This window comes from Equus caballus, chromosome 1, assembly GCF_041296265.1.
Source record: "Equus caballus isolate H_3958 breed thoroughbred chromosome 1, TB-T2T, whole genome shotgun sequence".
Taxonomy (NCBI): Eukaryota; Metazoa; Chordata; class Mammalia; order Perissodactyla; family Equidae; genus Equus; species Equus caballus.
The window spans coordinates 40,185,590-40,206,079 of NC_091684.1; positions in this window are offsets into that span (position 1 = coordinate 40,185,590).

A 20,490-nucleotide genomic window follows, 5' to 3' on the forward strand; every position below is an offset into this window, starting at 1 on the left:
GATTGGTGGTTACCAGGGAAAAGGGGGGGTGGGGGGAGGGTACGGAGGGGGAAGTGGTGTACCCACAACATGACTAACAAAAATGTACAACTGAAATCTCACAAGCTTGTAATCTATCATAACATTAATAAAAAAAAAAAAAAAAAAAGAGAATCACAATACAGGAAAAAAAAAAAAAAGCTACTTGGGTTGTAAATTAATATTCCATTTACTAAAGTAAAAATTCAGAAAGCTAGTTTACTGTAAGCCTTTCCATCTTTTGTCAGTCTTGTAAATTTATCAACCAAGTGCATGTTACGTAAAATAAGAACCACTACCTCTGGGAGAGCCTTTGATTAATGTTTGATAACCTCAATTCAAACATATTAAACTATTTACAAACAGTAAATTAAGTTATTTAAATATTTAAATGCATTTATAAGTATTATGTTCAGTTCTCTTACAAAAACTTTAAAATTTGCAACCCCAACTATCAAGTTTTTCCCAAGTACTGAAACAATCATATGCCTAATGAATTAACTTAAAAACATAGTTAATTTCAAAATACCTTAAACAAATTACCAAGACAGTTTAAATATTTGGGCAAATTATTTTACAACTTTCAACTTAAGTCCAAAACTCTAAAATCAATTACACAATTTATTAGGAATCTATGCAGGCTTATTTGTCAGAATCTCTTAAACACTGCAAACACTTTACATTCAAATGCTGGGAGGCTTGTCTACTGATTACAAAACTTATTCTAAAACCCAACACACAAGTAGTAAGTTCACATGTTCAATTTATACTTTAGAATTAATTTTCAAGGGATAAAAAATTATTTGCATTAAGAAAACCAGAACCCTCAGAAGAAGGGTCTGAAGAAGATGCAGGCCAACAACTTCAAGGCCATGAGTGTGCATGCTGAGGCTGTCAAGGCCCTGTTAGAGCCCAACAAGGTGAAGCTCATGATCCAAAGGGTGTCTGTCACAAGTTCAGTCAACTTGCCTACATTAGCCACCTGAAGCTCGGGAAGTGTGCTCTGCCTACGTCACCAAGGGTCTCAGGCTCTGCCGGCCAAAGGCCAAGGCCAAGGCTCAAATCAAGACCCCGGCTGCAGTTGTAGCTCCAGTCCCACTTCTGGCTCCAGCTCAGCCTCCCAAAGGTGCCCAGGCTCCAGAGCAGAGGTCTCGGTCTGCTGATGTGAGGATAGAAGGTATGACCCCTGGGCTGCCAGCTGCGTGGGGCTGGTGTCCTCCTGTGCTATTTGTACAAAAAAACCTGAGTCAGGATCTGACAAGAGAGAAAGAGGAGAGAGAGATAAAGAGGGAGAGGAGAGAGGTAGAGGAGAGAGGGAGGGAGAAAGTAAGGAAGGAAGGAAACTAGAATTATCCTGTTAAAATGAGGTTACATGACAGGATGAACTGAGTTTACCTTCAAGGTGAATTGAAGTTACCATCTCCACAAGCTGCACTTTCTGGGTTGACAATTGATGACTTTAGTGCAGTTATTTATCAGTCAAAAGTTTGGGACCAGTGTGAAGAACTGGGGACTACACAATTCCAAGGTGAGTCTCCTTGAGCCATGGACAGAAACACTAACACTCCTCCCCCCAACACACACACATTCTTTTTGACTAATTGTGAAGACAATGGAAGATTCCAAATTAATATTCACCCTATGGGTTTAGCTTTAAAACCCTAAACTCTGGGTTCAAGTATATCCTCATATCTTTCTGAACTTCTTTCAAATTTGTCACATGATATGGTTAGACGCTACTCTGTAATTCCTACCTAGGTTGTTTTATTAAATGATTGGATTAAATAAATTTAGTTATTAAATATAGAAATATATTTATTAATTTATATGTAATAAAATATATATTATATAAATAATTAAATAAATTATTATTTAATGTCTGAGTATATTAACCACAACTCTAAGGTTATTTTAGTGACAAATATTTATCTTCTCCTTTCAACTTTTCAAATCACTTTTTCCCTTACCTCTATATTCTGCAAGAATTTTATTTTCTTTCCCATGAAATTGATTTGATTTATTTATTGTGACTGGAGTATCTTCAGTTAAATGTGCATTATAAACCTCCGCTGCTCCACCTGCCTATGAAGTTTTTTGTAAAATAGCTGCTTTTCACTAATGCCTGTGAATGGATTTTTTGTTGTTTTTGAACCACAAAAAGAACTGATAATCCCTCTTGTGTGGTTAGAGCTGTATTTCTTCTGGGGAATTTGCAACATCTGGCTTAAATCTAAAAGAATTCTGCCTCTAGATTGCTGTCAGACTCAAATCTGGGACACAGATTCCTGCCTACCTGCCCTGCAGGTTTCAGACACGCCAGCCCCCACAACTGCATGAGCCACTTCCTTAAAACTCTCTCTCTCATTATGTGTATCCTATTGATTCTGTTTCTCTGGAGAACTCTGACCAACAGACTATTTTTTTTGAGGATTTGAGCTATTACGTAGAAATGACTTATGTGACTTCTAAGGCTACGTCGTACAAGCGACGGAGCTTCTGCTTGCTTCTTTTGGGGTGCTTGCTGTGAAGACACATCCGCAATGCTGTGAGGAAGATAAACAGCCAAATGAGACCACTGCACGTTGGTGTTCTGGCCACAGTCGAGCTGAGATCCCAGGTGACAGCCAGACTCAACCACCAGACACATGAATGAGTGAGTGAGTGAGTGCGTGAGTGAGAGAAGAGTGAGCGATTTTATGGTTCCAGCCCTCAGTCACTAAACTGCACTAGTTAATGATTCATGGAGCTGAGAGAAGCTGTCTGCAAGTCCCTCCACCTTCCAATCCCACCTAAGTTGCAGATTTGTAAGCAAACTAAATGATTGTTATTTTAAGCCACTAATTTTGGGGTGGACTGTCAGCAGCAATGGGTAACTGGAACACTTTGTAAGTGGATGTATGAATCAGCTTACACTAGGCTTTATTACAGTAACAATCAACCCCCAAATCTCAGAGACTTACAACAGCAACTGTTTATTTCTCACTCATATCTCTTGTCCATTATGGGTCAACTTCAGTTCTACTCCAAATACTCTTTGTTCTGGAGCCAGGCCAAAGGGCAGCCTCTATGTACAACATGATGATCTCATAGTAAAGGGAAAAAGAAAATGAAGGAACCATGCTACTGCTCTAAAGCTTCTATTTGCAAGAGGCACACATTTCCACTCACGTTTCAGTGGAGGAAGGAGTTATGTGGCCAAGGCTGACGTCAATTCAAACTGGGCAGGAAAGTATAACCCTTCTGCAAAGAGGAGCACAAGTCACAGGACAAGTCACACCTACTCGTGCATGCATAACACTCCACAGGGAGTAACGGGGCGTATGCTGAACAAGGTTGTGATCCACCAGAGTGAACATCCTTATACAGGAGAAAGAACAGTAAAAGAGTCAATGGTTTGGACACTTTATAAATCCAATTTCAGAAAAAACATTGCTCAATATCAACACCACTCTCAAAATGTTGCCCACCACCTCACCTGTAGCGTAAGATTGTTTCCCTCCTGTTCTCATAGCCTTAGGGTTTCTCTCCTCAGTATTTATCATACTGTTTTGTAATTACTCTGTACTGGTGGCGGAGGGGAATGAGTTTAATCTGAAGGCTTTGTCTAAAGGCAGTGAGGGGGTGTTGAGGATTTGTAAGCAGAGGAGCAAAGCAATCTGCCTTATACTTTAGAAAGACTGATCTGGTAGCACTTTGAAGAAGGGTTGAAATGGGGTGAGACTGGAGGCTGGCTGACCAGCAGTTCTGAGAGTTTTGTCAAGAAGAGTGGTTAGTAGAGTCTGAACAATTTGATAATGGGACAAAGAGCAAGGAAGGGGTTAAAAAATATTAGTAAGCTCCATTGCCCGGCATGGATGAGGAAAGTGAGAGAGAAAAAGAAGGTGAGGATGCCTGAGTTTTCTAGCTTCAACGATTCCTCGTTAAGGTGGAACAAACAACTGGGATGTTTCTTTTCTTGTGTTACCATTTCCAGCTTTCCAGAGAGCCTGATCTTCTGCAAAAGAGAATTCCAGGAACATTGGGCTTACGTTCAAGGCATGAGTTTTCTATTAGTTTATCAATGTTTGTGTCATAGGGCTTGGTTATCTCTTGTCTAATATCCATATGAAAAAAAGTCTTACCAAGAAAGGAAGTAATGGCGATAAAATTTAGACCTGAATTCTGCTGAAACGTGTATCTGAGAATTCCTGGCAAGGAAGGATACGAAGCCAAGAACAATGCTATCTACTGCTCCATGACAGGTCGTGAAAAGACACAGAGAACCCTCAGCAGGCGTATCTACTTAAGTATTCTCCATTTGCGTGGGAAGGAGAAACTGTCCTGTAAGGGAAGAGGGAGGAGAGGGAATTTCATACTAGGTGCTTGGTTCACATCATCTAATCTTCACAACCCTATACGCATTTCACACGCGAGGAAATTACGACTCAGAAAGGTTACATGTGTTGGCCAAGGTCACACTGCTAGGAATGCAGACAGATTTAGAAGGAATTTACCGGTCATAGTACTAAATTGGTAGGCTTGGAAGGAAGTCTCTCCTTGACTTGACTGTCAGGATCATTGAGTAGAGTCTCTGTCTGTTTCATCCCCACTATGTTCCCACAGATGGACACAGTGTCGGCCTCACTGTGTGCGTTCAATTAGCATCGCTTAAACAAATTTAATAAATAAGACATCCTTTACTAGAAAAAATATTGCATATGCAATTCTTTCTTAACTTCCCTGTTTTGTAGTTATTCAAAATCACAGGACTCTAGGCACCTTTCGAAGGCTAAAGAATATAATTTAAAAGAAAAAAGAGAGTCCTAATTGCATACAACCTGATTTTTCATTGGTAAGAATACTTTTCTCACCTACAATATATTATTTGCGAAAAAGTGCTCCCTGAGAGCAGACTGGAATCCCTATTTCATCATTTAAAAACAAATTAATAGAATTTTAACAATAAACCAATTGACTTTTTAATCTCAAGTCTTAGATTCCCATGCAGTAATCAGTCAGCAAAATAGTACAAAAGCTTTGGAGCACAACACTTAGTAAGTAATTAAGCTCCAAAAGCTTTGAAAATCCATACTATGACAGATATTTTGAGTTTTTCATCTTTGACTGTTATTGGTAGGTTTTTGTTTGATGATAGCTTGGAGAAAATTGAATATGGAAGCATTTATTCAATAATATGGCATCTTGAATAATATATATGTCTGCCAATGACGTATATATTTTGAGTCTAATATCAAGAAAGAAAAAGGAGATAAAGTGTAAAATGTGCTTTACGGTTACATGGCTTTTTGTCCCCCAAATAGACAAGCTGATTCTAAAATTTATATAGAAATACAAAAGACCCCAAATAGCCAAAACAATCTTGAAAAAGAAGAACAAAACTAGAGGACTCATATTTCCTTACTTCAAAACATACTAGAATCAAGACAGTGTAGTACTGACATAAGATAGATATTTAGGTTAATGGAATAGAATTAAGAGTTCATACATAAACCCTTATATTTATCACCAGTTGGTTTTTGACAGAGCCAAGGCAATTTAATGGGGGGAAGAACAGTCTGTTCAACAATGGTGCTGGGACAACTGGATGTCCACATACAAATGAATTAAGTCGAACTCCTATCTCACACTATATACAAAAATTAACTCAAAATAGAATATGGACCTAAATGTAAGATACAAAACTATGGAAACCATAGAAGAAAACATAGAAATAAATCTTTGTGACCTTGGGTTAAACAATAGACTCTTAGATGTAATACCAAAAGCAAATGTGACAAGGGAATAAAAAATAGATAACACGGATTAAATTAAAAGCTTTTGTGCTGCAAATGAAATTATTAAGAAAATAAGACAACCCACAGAATAGCAGAAATATTGCAAATCATATATCTAAGTGACTTGTATCCCGAACACGTAAAGAACTCTTACAATTCAGTAATAAAAAGACAAGCCAATTAAAAAAATGGGCAATGGATTTGAACAGACGTTTCTCCAAAAAAGATGTACAAATAGACCTTTCTCCAAAGAAGATGTACAAATGGCCAATAAACACATAAAATGGTGTTCAACGTCATCAGCCATTAGGGAGATGCAAGTCAAAACCACAGTGAGATACCACTTCACATCCGCTTAGGATGACTATAATCAAAAAGACAGACAGCAGCAGGTGTCAGGAAGAATGTGGAGAAATTGGAATCCACACTCATTGCTGCTGGAAATGTAAAGTGGTGCAGCCACTTTGCAGAAAAGTGTGACAGTTCATCAAAATGTGAAACATAGTTACCATATGATCCAGTCATTCTACTTACCCCTAGGTATACACCCAAGAGAAATGAAAACGTATGTCCACACAAAAACTAGTACACAAGTGTTCATAGCAGCATTATTCATAATATCCAGGAAGTGTAAACTACCCAAATGTCCATCACCTGACAAATAAAATGTGATATGCCCATACAGTGAAATATTATTTGCCCGTAAAAAGGAATGAAGTACTGATACATAGTACAACATGGAGGAACTTTGAAAATACTATGCTAGGTGAAAAAAGCCAATCACAAAAGGCAACATATTGCATGATTCCATTGATACACAATGTCCAGAATAGTGAGACAGAAAGCAGATTGGTGGTTGCCTAAGGCTGGGAGTGGGAAATGGGGTCTCACTGGAAATGGATATGGGTTTTTTGGAGGAGGTTATGAAAATGTCCTAAATTTAGATTATGGTGATGGCTGCACAGTTCTATGAATAGACTAAAAACCATTGAACTGTGCACTTTAAGTGGGCGAATGGTATGAGGGTGTTGATGATGAAGAGGGAGTATTTAACTTCTCTAAGTTTCAGTTTCGTCATTTGTCAAATACTTAGTTCACAGGTTTTTGCTGGAATAAAATGATGTATGCAAACTGCCCAGGTGAAAACCCGGCAATAGGGAAGTGCACAGCAATATTCACTCTCCAAGGAGGTGATTTTTGTTTTTCCTGAGGAAGATTAGCCCTGAGCTAGCATCCGTGACAACCTTCCTCCACTTTTATATGTGGGTCGCCACCAGGGCATGGCTGACAAGCAGTGCAGGTCCACGCCTGGGATCCAAACCCTTGAACCCAGCCCGCCAAAGTGGAGTGCACCAAACTTAAGCACTACATCATGGGGCTGGCCCAGCCAAGGAGGCGATTTTTAAGCCATCTTCAATACAGATTTTAGAGATGCTGATGAACAGAATGAACTGTGTCTAAACAAATTTACATGAAAACTCAATATACAATTTTAGAAATTTCAAGTCTCCCTGAAGACCATCTACAGGTCCTCTAGGTCAATGCTTCTCAAAGGGTCATCACTGGAATTCATTACTGGAGAAATAACTTAGGAATTCAGATTTCTGTTCTGCGCTTCTGCATTAGGATCTCTGAGCATGAGAATAGTCCTCACATTTTAAACTTATCCTGCCAGGTGAGTCATATGCACTTGCTGCTGGAGAGATTAAACAACCACAGTCAAAATGTCCTGCCTGATGTTCTGGGTTATTCACAGGAATAAGAGAATGCAGCCCATGTGCACTCAGAATGTGCTTTTGTGTGCTTCGCTTATCTTTCCCACTAGACAGCGAGCTCCCCCTGCCCAAGTCTTCCTTGCACACCCATACAGGAGAGGTGCTCTGACCTGAGAGGATACTCCATGAAGGAGCTTAACTGCCTGGTGTTACAGGGAAATTAGCCTCATGTAATGACTTCAGTTGAGGTCCAGCAGACACTGTATTTGAGTTTGTAATGAATATGTTGCAATCCATTTCTCGGAAAAATCAAACATCTGAGTTCCCTAAGTCCCTCTGTGAATATTAAACAGCTCCTTATTGAATCAAAGCTACAGAGTCAGAGATATAAAATCAACAAAGTTAACCCAGCTATAGGTTTGATTTGATTGTGCTTAAGTCTAACTTTCAACAAATGTGTATGTACTTTATCTGCATAGGAAATGCCTTTAAAAAGTAACTTTTGTGGAGATATATAGCTATAGATATCGATATCTATACATATCTATAGATACATATATCTCGAAGAAAAAGAATACTCCCACATAATCACAATGTCCACTGCCTGTTTTCCTGACTGTTCCTATCTACCTAGAGATACATTTAGACGTGGAAGGATCCCAGTTTGATGTCATTTGCTTGAGAAGCCCTTCCCTGATCTTCTCCCCCCACCCTAGTCTAGATTAAGTTTCCCTGTTACACCAATTCGTAGCACGTGTACTTTTTCTTGCTATCCTTTGTTAGAGAAGAAATTATTTAATCACTATAGATGTTTTCTGCTACCTCTGTCCACCGTGAGATAAACTCAGTGAGCTAAGAACAGTGTCTATCTTAGTCTTTGCTATATTTCTAGCATTTAACTGAGTGCCAGGGACATAGTTGGACAAACATTCAATACATGTTTCTTGAGCTAAAAAATGTAATATTAAGGTTCTGTGTGTGTGTGCTTCTAAAGCCAGTTAGCTGCAATCTCAATTATTTTGTTAAGTGCAATCATGAAAGAATCACGAAAGAAGTGGAAATAAAGGATGGTCCTGTAGCTCTTGTTAGGAACCACTGCATTTTGTATACTTGAAACAGAACAAAGAATTCACACACACAAACACACACACACATACACACACAGTTTACGAAAAGTGATATGAGGCGTAGAAGATATCTAGCTGAATCGAGCCTGGTCTGGTCATCTTTATTAAGTGTCAACTGAGAATCTTCTCTAGGTAGGGACAGGAACCCCTCATCTAACTCTAGATCTCATGCCAGACCCATGTTGGTTTTCAGTGAAAGTTCATTGGGCTTCCAGTGAGGGCATGACTAAGCGTTCCTACGAGTGACATCACTCATTGTTTTAGAAATCTCTCTGGAGTACAAAAAACTGAGTTGTCAGCAGAAAGATGTATGAGTTTGTATAATCCTTTGTCTTCTTGGACCCTCAGTTTCTTCATCTTTAAAATGGGCGTAATAATATCGACCTCAACGTCTGGGAATAAAATGCACTGATGAAAATAAAATTAAAAAGGGTTCTTGCATGGGCCAATGATCATACTGCATAAAGGGGGAAGTAAGACTACTTCAAACCTCTTCACACCTGAGACCCTCCCTGTGCTCCATCCCCACTCCCCGCAGGAAACCACCTCAGTAAACTTCCCTGTTCAGATACTTGCTCTTATTGACAGTAAGGGTGAAACTGAGGCAAGGCTGAGGTGATCCATCAAAGCTGTTACTGTTGTCATCGGTCTTCAGGATCTCTATCCAAAGCAAACCAGCCCTAGGGAATACAAGTCTGACAAGCATTATATATGCTTCATTTTCTTCTCGTCACCTTCTGGAGCTGAGGAAATCAGAAAAGCCTTTGATTGCTACCATCAGACAATAACTAGCTGCCTTTGCATTTCCCTTTCTGACTGTGCAGTAATTAAAATCTGCACTTGAATGTTTTTAGTGCTAAGAAATGCACTTTTGTGACCGAAGCCAGACATGTAAGACCACATGTTATACGATTCCACTTCTATGAAATGTCTGAAAGAGTTAAACTCCTAGAGACGGAAAGCAGATTGGTGATTTCCAGGGGCTGAGGGGAGGGGAGAGTGAGAAGTGACAGCTTAATGGACACAGGGTTTTCTCTGGGGTGATGGATATGTTTTGGAACTAGATAGAGCTGGTGGTTGCACAACATTGTGAGTATACTAAATACCACTGAACTGTACACTTTAAAATGGGTAATTGTATGTTATGTGAATTTTATCTCAATTAGAACAAAAAGGGGGAGGGGGCAGACGGGGACTTTCCAAATTCCAAGTTCTTAAGAAAGTCCTTTCTCAGTGAAAGGATGAGTAAGGTGTGAGGCGTAGGTCAATCACAGGAAAAGTCGAGAGCCGGAGAGGAGGAGAAAATGCCCTCGGACAGAGTGTGCTTGGCACAGGGAGGAGCTGGCAGGGTGGGGTGTGGACAGTGCTGCACCGAGACCACCCCTGTGATTCAGAGTTCTGCTGGTTCAACAGAGGGGCTCGGCCAGCCCTCCAAAGCACAAACAAGTCCATTTATTTTTTGTTGTGTGTCTCCTGCTGTGAGAATCTCAGCTCCAATAATGGCAGAGTCTTTGGCTATTTTGTTAACATTTTAGTGAAAGGCCTAGAATGGTGCATGGCTCAAAAATAGTAGTTGTTCAATAAATATTTGCGGAAAGATTAACAATCCTATCGTTCCATTTAAGTATTTTCCTTTCTCCATCAGTGTGAAGTTTGAACACAGTCCACGTGAAGCAAGTTTCTGCAGCCCTTTCTGAAAATGTTATTAACAGCCCTGTCAGCTGTTACTCAAGATGAGAGTAGGAACACCCCCACCCAGGTGCTGGGGTCATCACACCCAAGCTATTCCACCCTGGCCTCGGGCCCAAGGGGCCAGGCTGTGTATTGCTCCTGCTATATTCACTCTTTGAATCAGACCTTGTCTGCTGGGGCAACGGGGGAGCACCCTCGGCGGGGGTGTGTGTGTGGGGGGGAGGGTAGTCTTTTTGCTCAGAAATTGTAAAAATCCTGCCAGTGCTGGTCAGAAACCCCTAGCAGTCTGTGATAGTCATAGTGACAGAGAACTCCAGGCTTGTGGAACTGCATTGCTAAACTTCCTACACAACTACCTGTTTCAGCAGGGTAAGTCTACCATTCAGCCATTACCAGAAGGCACTGAGTCACTTATCTGGAAGCAAGGATGAGCCCCTGGGGGTCCAAAGGCAAAGCTCTAGACAATTCTATTGAGTCTGCCAAGTCCTGTTACCCAAATATACCCATTAATGGGGTAAAACTTCTAGCGATGCTCTACAGACTGCTCCTGGTCTGATTATCACCCAAGAAATGTTCCCAAGTACTTGCTATAATGCAGGAGGATGAACAAAATACACGTTTCTGCCCTCATTAGCTCATCTATGAGTAGTGGAGATTTTGTGAAACTTCTATTTAAAATAGAAAATAATAAATGCCATTATAAGGGAAGCTAAGAATAACTTCTGTACCTTAACCTCTCTCCTTGCATTGGTACGTATTTGCATAGTACAGTTTCTTAAAATGTGGTCCAAGGGGCTTCAGCATCACAGTTATCGAGGGTGCTTTGTAATATGCAGATTCCCGGGCACAGCGCTGGACGTATCCCTGTGAGCCGGACCTGGGAACAAGCATTTAAAAAATTTCCTCAGGTGATTCTTATGCACATTAATGGTTAAGAACCAGTGTCATCGTGCGTTATAATTCGTTTATTTTCTTCTTATTCCTAACAATTATAAGAAGGGCAGATTGAGATTTGCCTTCATTTATAGAGGGGGAAACGCAAACTCAGAGATGTTAAATCCAAGGACACGCAGTTAATTCGTGGCAGAGCTGAAGTTTGAACCTGGATTTTCCTGATTCCGGATCTAATCCTTGACCTACTTCATGCTGTATGCTCCTCTGTTGGGGAAAAAAAAAAGTATCAAAACGTGAAATGACTGGGATATAGTCCTTTATGCAAGCAGGGACAAAGTTAGTGCTGGAGAAACACTGCCATCTTGTGGCCATCTGAAAGTAAAGCTTAGCCTTTGTTATTGAACGGGATCATTTCCTCTTGCTCACCTCCGTGCATCTTTCATTGATGGACTTGGGTTGAGCGATCCTCCCTCTCCATTGATGCATTTGAAGGTCCAGTTGACTGCTCCTTTGGTCTTTGGCCTTTTGTTTTCTTTCTCCTAGCTGAAGTTAATTTACTCATTTAGGGAAAGGACCACAAGATCATCATAACCAGTAGATCCAAGAGACCCTGGTGAAATACTTTTGGGAGGCAACATATCTTAGATCTCCAGATCCCTAGTCTTTTTATTTTAATTTTTAAAAAATGTTTTGCCATGGTTGCAAAATCTTCCTGACGAAACCAAAGTGTGCTCTCAGCGTTGGGGAGTAGGACCCGCTCTCCCTCTCCTGGGAGTATACAGAGATGAGGGACTCCTCTCCTCTCTTCAACTCCAGCACACTGACCTCTGCAAGACCATATGGAAATCATCATAGGGCGCTGTCATTAGGCAGATACTTCATACAGACCACAGAACTATCCAGATAACCCGCAAAACAGCCAGTGTTATCTGGTCAGGTAGACATGAAACAGCCTCCAAGGTAACAAAAAGTCTGTGTAAGAGACCCCAGGCATCTGTGCAAACTGTCCGTTACTGCTCAGTCCTCAGTTTTAGAAATCTTCACACGTGCTTCCTCTGCCTCAAATGACAGACTTCCGAAGCTGCTGCTCAGTGACCTCCGCCCACCTGCCTGGGCTCCAGGCCGCTCTTGGTCCCCTGCTGGATAACACTGCTCTTCCTTCAATCTCTCCCCTCCTCTTGCTCCCTCCTGCCAGCTGAGCCTTTTGCACGCTTTTCCTTCCTTCTGATTTCAGATCATCGGTCATTTTCCTGACCTCACACCCTAGATTAAAGCCTCCTGTCATGTGGCCTCTACCTTTTCTTCTAATGACATCTGTCAAAGTTGTAATTTAGCACTTGACTGTGTCACTTCCCTTTAATATCTGCCTCTAGACCAGAGGCTCCAGAAGGAACACTGTTTATAGGCCAGAGCTTAGCAGAGTGCTTGGTACAGAGTAGAAGTGCAATAGGCCTTTATTGAATGAATGAATGAATGAATGAAAGTCTAAGGGAGGTGAATCCTCGCCCAAAAAGCTCATCCTTTCCCCTCTCGAGTCACATGTCCCAAACTGAATCTTTGTGAGACTGTTTGGTGCCAGATAGCTCAAAGTTGCTGCTTAAATCCTGTTTATCTAAACCCAAACTTCAAGGTAGGGAGAGGTTAGACACAATTTTAGAGTTCTAGTAAGACCTTGAAAGGTTGCAATTTTGCTTGATAACAGCATGATGATTTCTTAGAATACTCTGACTCTTACTGGTGGTTTGACTTTAGACGAGTTCATTGAGCTTTTAAACTTTTACCTACTTCATCAGTGAAACGGGGATAACAGGACCGTTGGATGGAGTAGCCAGAGAGTGTAGATCTAACTCCCCCCCATCAAGTATGATGTCAGTCATAGGTTTTTCCTAAATGTCCCTCACCAGGTTGAGGAAATTCCCTTCTATTCCTAATTTTTTGAAAATTTCATCGTGAATAGATGCTGAAATTGTCAAATGCTTTTTCACACAAGCATATAGTATGGCACATAGTAAGCACTCAATAAAGTTAATTCCTCCCTCTTTAACTACTTTCTTTGTATTTTCCTCCTCCTCTTAACTTCCTGGTTAGCTGGTTGGCCAGCATTGAGTATTGTGGAAACAGTCTCGTTCTGCTGGGCACAGCTCCAGACCCTGCATCTTTCAAATTGCCTCAGGATTGTATTGAGAGTTGAGAGTTAGTGAGGCTCCAAACCCCAGATATGGCTTTTCTTAACCCCAGAAAACTCCATTTTCAGCCGCAACTTGATCTTTGTCCAGGCCCTCCCCATCCCTCAGCCACTAGAGACACGGTGTGTACCGGGCCGACACCCCAGCGGTGCCCAAGTTCTGGGCACAGCCTCCTTGCACTTCCCCTCCAAGTCTTTAGTTTATGGTTAAACGAGGCAAGTAAGAACTAATGTGTTAACAGCCACAGTGGTCAATGTCTCTGCATTTCTTTATAGCATTTAATTTTAGCAACATAAATTATGATAACATTTGTATTTTAATAAAGCATGGTACCTCAAAATGGTGAAATACTAAGTACCTAAAAAGGATGTAACATTTTGGAGAAATATTAAAAAGGAATTATCTATATTTATTAATATGGAAAAAAATCCATGACCCACTGTTGAGTAAAAAGCAGATTATAAAGCACATATGGTAGGTCATTTTTAACTGTGTTTGTGTGTGTACATAGATATCTGGAAATTACTGAGAGTGGTTACTTCTGCTCAGTGAGATTGGGTTAATTTGTGCTTTCTTTTCTAAACTTTTCTGTGTTGCTTGAATTTTCTAAATGACTGTGTAATGGCTTCATAATTAGGGGAAAAAACAGTGACTATATTTTCTGGGCTGTACTTCAGAATCATAATCACAAAAACACAAGGAGTCATGTGCCCCCTATGTTGTTTCAGGGATGAATTAGGAACTTACAGGCTCACTAATTTGCATGGTTATTTGTGCAGCAAACTTTTCTTGAATACTTACATGACAAGATTAGTCACACATAACCCGTACTCTCCTGCTTTCAGGGTGATAAGCTTTGTACATGGTTAATTACAATGAGAGTGATGATTATAACAGAGTCATGTTCGAGTGAGCCAGGCACTTTGTGACGTACTTTACACCATCATCTCTAATCAAATCTCCGAAAAATAAAGGAGGCACATTAGCCCTGATAAACAGATGAAGCCAAGCTCCAAGGATGCTAGAGTAAGAAAGGTGTCTTTAGACTGAGACATCAGGGAGGGCTTCATGAAAGATGTGCCCTCTAACAAAGCCTCAAAAGAGGGGTGTATTTGACCTTTGTGGATGGGGAGAAGAGAATTCCAGGTCAAAAGGAGTCTAAGGAACGGCAATCATTAAGTCCGGTGGCAGGACTGTTTAGTTTGTTGAAATTGTTGGGAAGAATTTCAAATGAGATAAGCTAGGTTGGGAGCTGACTGAGGAGAGAGCGTTGGGTGCCAGATGGAGGAGACAAATCTAAAGTTCCTGCAACGCAGAGTCTGAGCTGTATACTTCAGACAGAGGAGTTTGTGGTGGGTGGTAGGGGGATGCCACATAGGAAAAGAAATGCTTTCTTTCTACTCTCACTTCAGTGTCATTTGCTTGGGTGGCTAGAACATGTTGCTTGCATTGATGGCCTTTCCTTCCCATCACATTTGTTACAGTATCATAAGAACGGGGCAAAAGGAAAACATGAAATGAGGGGAGTCTTATCCTTTTCCACATGACCATTTCATTCTTCACAATCTTTGACTGCCCCCTCATGGCCATTTCACTATGTTCTACTGCATACTTGTATTTTTTTACTCCATTTTTTTATTGAGGTCATATTGGCTTTTAACATTGTGTAAATTTCAGGTGTACAATATTATATTTCAGTTTCTGTATAGACTGCATCGTGTTCACCACCAATAGTCTAGTTTTTATCCATCACCATACACATGCGCCCCTCTACCCCTTCCACCCTCCCTCCACCCCCTTTTCCTCTGGTAACCACTAATCTGTTCTTCTTATCCAGGTGTTTGTTTATCTTCCACATATGAGTGAAATCATATGGTATTTGGCTTTCTCTGTCTGACTTATTTCACTTAGCATAATACTCTCAGGGTCCATCCACGTTGTCACAAATGGCACAATTTCATCATTTCTTATGGCCGAGTAGTATTCCATTGTGTATATATACCACATCTTCTTTATCCATTCATCTGTAGCTGGGCACTTGGGTTGCTTCCACATCTTGGATATTACGAATAATGCTGCAATGAACCACAGGGATGCAAAAATTTCTTTGAATTGTTGATTTCATGTTCTCTGGATAAACACCCAGTAGTAGAATAGCTAGATCATATGGTATTTCTAATTTTAGTTTTTGGAGAAATCTTCATACTGTTTTCCATAGTGGTTGCACCAGTTTACATTCCAACTAGCAGTGTATGGAGGGTTCCCTTTTCTCCAAAGTCTCTCCAACACTTGTTGTTTCTTGTCTTATTAATTATAGCCATTCTGATGGGTGTGAGGTGATATCTCGTTGGAGTTCTGATTTACATTTTCCTAATAATTAGTGATGTTGAACATTTTTTCATGTGCCTGTTGGCTGTGCAGTGTATTTTTAATTTCTAAAGCAGGTAGCCAAAAGAATCCTGTGGCTGACAAAGTCAAGTCCAAAGCTTTATGTGAAAGCTGATGTACAGCCAAACAACACTAGCTTTATGTGTGGTCTCCTCAGACATCCAACTTCATGGGTCACATGACAGTATCACTCATGTGCCAGCGCTGGGCTGGGCCTGTGGAACCTGGGAGATCAGTGTAGTTATAGGAAAGTTATATTTAGCACTTACCATGTGTCAGCCGCCTTCCAGGTACTCCAGTGGGAGTATCTCATTTAATCCTCAGAGCAAAACTACATGGAAGATATTATTATTATCATCTCTCTTCTAGAAGTCAGGAAACTGAGGCTCAGAGAGGTTCAGTGACTTGCCCAAGGTGGCAAGCTCTCAAATCAAGGGATGGCAGAGATCCAAATGCACTGTCTTCAGAGCTGGTCCTCTTAATCACTTCTTTTTGGTTTGTTTCTTGCCCTGAAGGACCTTACAGCGTATATAGGGGGACAAGATATACATGACATATCAACATACACATGACAAATCAAGTAGTATAAGGTGCTTGCTGGAATGCCAGGGGTGTTCCTAAAGGCAGTCACGGATGACTTCAGAAGAGAATTGAGGCTTGCAGAGACTTAGTGAGGGCCTCTTGAAGGAGTTCTTTCCCTGGGCCTTTGAGGAGGGGTGGAATTTGGCTAGATGTTCTTTTTGGTGGGGAGCACAGGGTACAAGCAGTCAGGGCAAGATTTCGACTGAGTGTAATGGTGTTAGAAACAAGAAGGTGGGGGGCATTGAGGAAGCAGTGAGAAAGAGGGTTGGAATGACACAGAGGGAGGGGAAGAATCTTGAAGGGCTTTGGATACTCTGATAATTTAACAACATGATCATTTTTTAAGGAAAAAGATCAGCCTTTCTAGCATTCACTATAACTCCTACCAAATGCTGGTCACAAAGACACACAAATGACTTGGGCATACATTTATTCCTTCATTAATGGATTCGCTTAAGAAATGTTGATTGAAAGAATACCTACTCTGTGTTAATCATGATTTCCTGATTTTAGCAAGGGAGAGACAGTTAAACAACTATCTATAAAATGGCATTGTATGTGAACACGTCAGAGGTGTATGGTTTAGACAGCATCAGGATATGAATTCCATAAAAAGTGATATTTAAAGCTGAGACCTCAAGGATAAATTGGTGGTAGCAAGGCAAAATGGGAGGAAGAAGCAAGAAGAGAAAAACTCGGAGGCAAGGAAGGATAGCCCAGCAGCTTTGAGGGACAAAAAGTGGTTTGACATGGCTGGGGCTTTAGAGTGGGAGAGGGAAAAGTGTTCAGAAAGGGAACTAGAAAGGTGCATATGCCCAGGTCTCAGAGGGCCTTATAAACCCAGTGTAGACTCTACTCTAAGAGCATAGGAAGCCATGGGAGGATTTTAAGCAGGGAAGCAACATAATCAAATTTTCCATTGAGAAAGATCATGCTGGCTGCTGTCTGGAGTGTGGATTGGAGGCACAAGAGTGAAAACAAGACCAGTTAAGAAGCTGCTGCAATAATCCAAGGTGAGCATGTGGCCAGGAACAGGGTAACGGTCTTGAATGCACAGACAAAACTGGATGGATTCAAGAGTATTTAGGAAGTCAAATCAACAGGACCTGGTGACACACTGGATGTGGAGAGGAGGAAGAATCACACTCCCTCTCACCAAGGCCTCCTTCCTAAGAAAATTCGAAAGAGAGAGAGAAGGAAAGTACACAACAGAAGCATGAGGTGGAGAAAAAGAGAAGAAAAAGGAAGGAGAGATGGAGTTGAAGAGAGTGGAGGGCACGAGAGCCATGACTTCACACTGGTCCTGTGGGAGAGGGGGAAGAGGAGGAGGGAGTTGAGGAGGTGAGGGAGAGTAGGATGGAAAGAAGGGAGTCTGTACTCTCCTGGTTTGGCAGCACCCAGGTACCTAGCTTCCATGTTTCTGGGTTTGTGGCTCCCATAGGAGCTGACAGTTGATGACTGGAGGCATCTCCCAAGGGGGCTGACGTTACCAGCAAGATTTATGTCCTCTCAGTAAAAAACAACTAAAAAATGACTACTATTGGTGCCAGGAAGTCAATTGCTCCCTTAAAGCATTCTTATGGAAGAAAAGAAGATGGAGAGTGGTCTTAACTTTATTGATGGTAAATGTCTCCAGACAGAAGCTTAGCTTGGTGGCTAGAAATTAAATGTAGGACTTTAAAGGCTGGAAGCAATACCTGCAAAAGTCCCCTTACGTTCACTTGACTGAAGAAACTGATTCCTTCTACTTTAAAAATACAAAGTCAGCATTCTCTAAGCAAAGTAATTGCTCTGACCATGACACTATCAAGCTACCAACAGTTTAACAACTGACTTACGAAATTCTTGAGTATCCAACAATTGACTCTTGTGAGCTGAGCCATACCTTTGGACTGCCTGTCATATGAAGTAATACATGTTTCTATTGTTTACACCAGTTTGAGCTGGGTACCCAAAAACATCCTGGCACTCCTACCCAGAGACCACTTTCACCCTCTTAACACAAGTGCTCCTCCCACTTACATCCTTTGTAATTCAGGGGAGCCTCATCCTACCCCAAGCTCAAAGAATGGGGCTTGTGGATTTTGCCAATCAGCATGTCCTCTTCCTCTGACATAACTTGTCTCTTCTGGATGTTGTTTATGCAGACAGGTCCAGACTAGTTGTGGGCACCTTGTCACTATCAGTCTGACGAGGAGATATAGTAACATTTATACAAGAAGTAGATATATGAAGAGTGTACATCCAGGGGAATCACAAGGATCACGACTGGAGACACTGGATTAGGTTAGTCTGTAAACCCACCCTATCTCTGAACTTCCGGTAAAATATGCCAGTCAATTTACATTTTGCTTAAGCATCTGAGTTGGTTTTTTGTTACTCTCTGTGAAGATACAGAGCCAGTCACTGTGGTATATACTTCATATACACTCTATTTAATCCTTAAAAAAAACAAAAATGTTGAAACAATTTTCCCATGTTATAGATGGGGAAACCAGGGCTCAAAGAGATTAAACCACTTGTTTCTACCATTATGGAAAAAATAGTATTTATTCCCCGATCTGTGTGGATCTAGATTCACCACTATAATAAAACTCAGGACCACATGGGAAACCTCATAGTCTCTGTTCTTCTCTCTTGATTCCTGTCAAAGGGCTCCACATAACTGAAAACAACTTGAGTGTTAGACATAACTTAAAAATGTAAAACAAGGGGCCAACTCAGTGGTGTAGTGGTTGGGTTCCGAAGCCCGGGGTTCATGGGTTCAGATCCATGGTGCAGGCCTGGCACTGCTCATTGAGCCATGCTGTGGTGGCATCCCACATAAAGTAGAGGAAGATTGGCACAGATGTTAGCTCACCAGCAATCTTCCTCAAGCAAAAAGAGGAAGATTGGCAACAGATGTTGGCTCAGGGCCAATCTTCCTCACGTCTTCCCCTTCCCCAAAAAAGAAAAAAAAAGCAAAACAAAATAAAACACTGTTTCTGATCTAATGACCAACAGGGGGCCTCAGTGTTAATATAAACTTGTAAATTCATTTCTTGAGGGCCACTTCCTCCCTGTCTGAACAAATAGCAATGAAACATAAAGTACTTAAAAATAAATAAATAAAAAGGCAAAGCCAAGCTAAAGAATAAGATAAATCCTTCCTTGCTATGAGAACGGAAAAAACTGCAAGATGATGACTTGGGCACCAGCTTTGTTGGTTCAATGCCTGGAAGAAAAGCAGAGCTTCCTCCTGGGTGTAGTAGAGAATAAATACACCCTCCCTGAGGGCAGAATACAGGATCCAGGGTCCCTTCTTAAAACCAGGGACTTAGGGAGAGCTTTCTGACTTGTGAAAGATGACTAAAACAAAGCTACACTCCCAAACACTGCCTACAACTATGGCTCATAGGAAGCTCGGGCCTAAGGAGCTGGGAAGACCTGGACCCAACCTCAAGAGAAAAATCACACGAGAAAAGCCAAACTACAAAATCAGCATGAAATTGCTGCACTTAATTCTAAAAAGGACTTTAAAATACCTATGTGTAAGATCCTCAGAGATAAATGGTGAAAAAAATCTATTAATAAATTGTCAATGAAAACTAAGCAGAAATAAAATAGGTACAGTGAAAATGTGAAAGCAGCAATTAGAAATGTTAAGAATGAAAAACATAGACAACAAAATACATAACTCAGTGGATAGAATACTCTAGCCTGACTTAGTAAGAAAGACACTAGTTCACTTGAACAGAGTGATGAGGAATTCCCAAAAATGCAACATATAGAGACAATTATACTAAAAAATAAAAATAAGAGATCTGAAGACTAACTCAAGAAGCTTCACCAGATAACACTAAGAGTTTCAGAAGAAACTCTTCTGAAAAAGAAAATAGCTAACAATTTTCCAGAAATGATGAAACCTTTCAGTCTTGTCTTTATGATTGAAAATTTACTCTTATTCAATAGGTTAAGTAAAAACAAATTCACTTCAAAGCTCATTGTAGTAAAACTCCAGAACACCAAGGAAAAGGGTAGAGGAATCTTTAAAAATTATCAGTTAAAAAGATTATCTACAAAGGAATGATATTTAGACCAACAGCAGACAACTCATCAGCAGCAATAGATGTAA